This window comes from Pteropus medius, unplaced genomic scaffold, assembly GCF_902729225.1.
Source record: "Pteropus medius unplaced genomic scaffold, Ma_sr-lr_union100, whole genome shotgun sequence".
In the NCBI taxonomy this organism is placed as follows: domain Eukaryota; kingdom Metazoa; phylum Chordata; class Mammalia; order Chiroptera; family Pteropodidae; genus Pteropus; species Pteropus medius.
Genome location: NW_024353908.1, coordinates 3,379,558 through 3,384,101, shown reverse-complemented (window position 1 = coordinate 3,384,101; position 4,544 = coordinate 3,379,558).

The following is a 4,544-nucleotide window of genomic DNA, read 5'->3' as shown; positions in this document are numbered from 1 at the left end:
GGAAAAAGCTGCTTGTGATAATATCTGCTTAGAGATTTATACCACAATAGTATATTCCAGGTTCTAAGAAATATAGCCATTGAGAAATTTGTTTAACTTTGCTTAACTGAGAATTTCTCAGAACACTTTCTTCAAGTTTCATCTACCAGGAGCACAGAAATGCATGAAGCAAACATTAACCAATATAAAGGGAGAAATTGACAGCAATACAGTCATATAGGGGATGTTAACATCCCATTGATATCAAGGGATAGATCTCCTAGACAGAAAATTAACAAGGAAATAGAGGCCTTAAATGACACATTAGATCTGATTAATTTAATCAATATTTTTAGAGCATTTCACCCAAAGCAGTAGAATATCCATCCTTTTCAAGTGCACATAGAACATTTTCCAAGAGAGACCACAAAACAAGTTAGGTCACAAGTCTCAATAAATTTAAGGAGACTGAAATTATACCAAGTACCTTCTTTGACCACAATAGTATGAAACGAGAAATCAATTATAAGAGAAAAACTGAGAAACGCAAACACATGAAGGCTAAATAACATGTTATTAAACAATAAATGGGTTAACAATGAGATCAAGAAAGAAATTAAAAGATGACTTGAGACAAATGAAGACGAAACACGATGACCTCAAAATCTATGGGACACAGCCAATGCAGTCCTAAAGGTAAATTCATAGCAATAAGGCCTACTTTTAGAAACAAGAAAAGTCTCAAATAAATAATCTAACCTTATACCTAAAGGAGCTAGAAAAAGGACAACTAAGTCCAACATGAGTAGAAGGAAAGAAATAATAAAGATCAGAGTGGAAATAAATGAAATAGAGTCTAAAACATAAAAGATCAATGAAACCAAGAGCTGGTTCTTTGAAAAGATAAACAAAATTGTTAAACCTTTAACCACACTCATTAAGAAAAAAGAGAGAAGATCCAACTAAATAAAATCAGAAATGAAAGAGAAGTGACAACTGACTCCACAGAAATACAAAAGATTATAAGAAAATTTACAAGCAATTATGCACCAACAAATTCAACAATCCAGAAGAAATGGATAAATTCCTAGAAACATACAACCTTTAAAGAGTGAATCAGGAAGAAACAGAACATCTGAACAGACCAATTACTACTAACAAAATTGAATTAGTAATCAAAAAACTCCCACAAACAAAAGTCCTGGGCCAGATGGCTTCACAGGTGAATTTTAACAAACGTTCAAAGAAGAATTAACACCTACTCTTCTCAAACTATTTCAAAAACTTCAAGAGGGGGAAAAGCTCCTAGTCTCATTTTACAAGGCCACCATTACTCTGATTCCAACGCCAGAAAAAAATATTGAGAGAGAGAGAGAGAGAGAGAGAGAGAGAGAGAGAGAGAGAGAGAGAGAGAATTATAGGCTGATATCTCTGATGAACATAGATGCAAAATCCTCAACCAAATATTAGCAAACCTAATTCAGCAAGACATTAAAAAGATTATACGCCACGATCAAGTTGGATTTATTCCTGGGATGTAAGATTGGTTCAATATCTGCAAATCAATTAATGTTATACACCACATTAACAAATTGAAAGATAAAGATCATACGACCATATCAATGGATGCAGAAGAAGTATTTGGTAAAATCCAGCATTGATTTATGATAAAAACTCTCAAAATTCCTACTCACAAAATGGAAATAGAAAAAATACTTCTCAACATAATAAAGTCCATATATTATGTTGACAAACCCACAGCTAGTATCAAGGGTGAAAAACTAAAAATGTTTTTCTTAAGATAAGACCAAGACAAGGATGTTCACTTTTATCACTTTTATTCAGTGTAATATTGAAGTCCTAGCAACAGCAATCAGACAAGAAAAAGAAATAAAAGACATCCAAATTGAAAAGGAAAAAGTAAAACTGTCATTATTTTCAAATGACATGATACTGTATATAGAGAGTCATAAAGAATCCATCAAAAAACTATTAGAACTGATAAATGAATTCAGTAAAGTAGCAGAATACAAAATTATATTCAGAAATCAGTTGCATTTTTATACACCAGTATTGAGCTGTCAGAAAGAGAAATTAACTAAACAATCCTATTTACAATTGCATCAAAAAGAAATACCCAGGAATAAATATAACCCAAGAAGTAAAAGACCTATACTGAGAAAATGATAAGACATTGAAGAAAGAAATGAAAAAAGATACAACTAAATGGAAGCATATAACATGCTCGTGGATAGGAAGAATTAGCATCATTAAAGTGTCCATACTATCCAAAGTGTAGTTCAATGTCAAAATACCAATGGCATTTTTCATGGAACTCAAAGAAATAATCCTAAAATTTATATGGAGCCACAAAAGACCCTAAATAGCCACAGCAATCATGAGAAAGAAGAGCAAAGTTGGAGCTATCATGCTACTTGATATGGATCTTTACTACAAGGCTGTAGTAATCAAAACAGCATGGTACTGGCATAAAAACAGACACATAGATCAATGGAACAGAATAGAGAGCTCAGAAAAAATTTATGCCTATATGGTCAATTAATCTATGACAAAGGAGGCAAGAATATATCATAAGGTAAAGATGGTCTATTCCATAAGATACATACAGAAAAATAAAACTAGACCACTTCCTTACACAATCTACAAGAATAAACTCAAAATGGATTAAAGACTTAAATGTAAGACCCAAAACCATAAAACTCCTAGAAGAAAACATAGGCAGTAACTCTGTGAAATTGCTCTTAGTAATATTTTTTTCTGATATGTTGCCTTGGGTGAGGGAAACAGAAGAAAAAATAAACAAATGGGACTATATCAAATTAAAAAGGTTTTCACAGCAAAGGAAACCATCAAGAAAACTTGAAAAAATAACCTACTGAATGGGAGAAGATATTCACCAATGATACATCTGACAAGGAGTTAATATACAAAATTTATAAAAAACTCACACAATTTAACACAAAAAAACTAACAATCCATTTAAAAAATGGGCCAAGAACCTGAATAGACATTTTTCCAAACGGACGTACAGAAGGCCAATAGACATATGAAAAGATGCTCAATATCACTAATCATCAGATAAATGCAAAATAAAACTACAATGAGATATCACCTCACACCTGTCATAATAGCCATCATTAATAAATCAACAAACAACAAGTGTTGGCGAGGATGTGGAGAAAAAGAAACCCTCATGCACTGTTGTTTGGGTTGCAAATTGATGCAGCCATTATGGAAACCAGTATGGAGGTTCCTCAAAAAATTAAAAATACAACTATCATATGACTCAGCAATTCTACTTCTGAGTATTTATCCGAAGAAAGCCAAAACACTATTCGAAAAGATATATGCACCCCCATCTTCATTGCAGTATTATTTAAATAGTCAAGATATGGAAGCAACCTAAGTATCCATCAATGAACGATTGGATAAAGAAAAGGTGGTACAATAGAACATTACTCAGCCATAAAAAAAGAATGAAATCTTACTATTTGTGACAACATGAATGGAACTGGAAATATCATGCAAAGTGATAAGTCAGACAAAGATAAATACTATATGACCTGATTTATATGTGGAATCTAAAGAACAAAATAAATAAAACAGTAATAGACTCATAGATGCAGATATAAGCTGATGATTGCCAGATGGGAGGGTGGTTGGGGGCAGGGTGAAAAAGGTGAAGGAATTAAGAAGTATAAATTGCCAGTTAGGAAATAGTCTTGGGGATGTAAAATAAACCATAAAGAATATAATCAATAATAATGTAATAACTATGTAGTGCCAGGTGGATACTAGACTAGTCAGAGGAATCACTTTGTAAATTATATAAATGTCTAACCACTATGCTATATACCTGAAACTACTATAAAATAATATTGAATGTCAACTGTAATTGAAAAATCAAAAAAGTGGGGGAAAAGGTGAAACGGAATAAGATGTTCAACTTCCAGGTATAAAACAAATAAGTTATGGAAATGTGGTGTACAGTGTGGGGAATATAGTCAATAATATTGTATAGCGTTGTACGATGTCAGATGGTTGCTAGACTTATGGTGATTACTTCTTTAGGTATATAAATGTTGAATAACTCTGGTGTACACCTGTAACTAATACAATAGTGTATGTTAGCTATATTTTTAATAAGAGGTTTTTAAAAAAATATCTACTGATATTCCAAGAACTCTGTACATCTTGGAAGTGCTAGGTCAGCAAGCTTTTCCTCAGGTTGGAATCTCTCTTCCTGAAGGTTCCACCTACTGACTTCATTGCTAAGCTCTGAGGTGCAAAGAAAAAGCCTGGTCCTGCCACAGAATGAAATAATCAAAATCTAAGTCTTATCAAGCAGTTAGCTGGAGCCAGGTGCTGTGCTAAATGCTTTTCAGAGGTTACTCCACATTCTTTGTTTAATGGATGAAGAAACTGAGGCTCAGAGGAGTTAAGTGATGTCACACAGCTAGATAGATAGTGGCAGAGCTGGAAAGCAAATCCAGCATTAAATATATTACTTAGAAAAAACACTTAATGTTTGGCACATGTTAAGT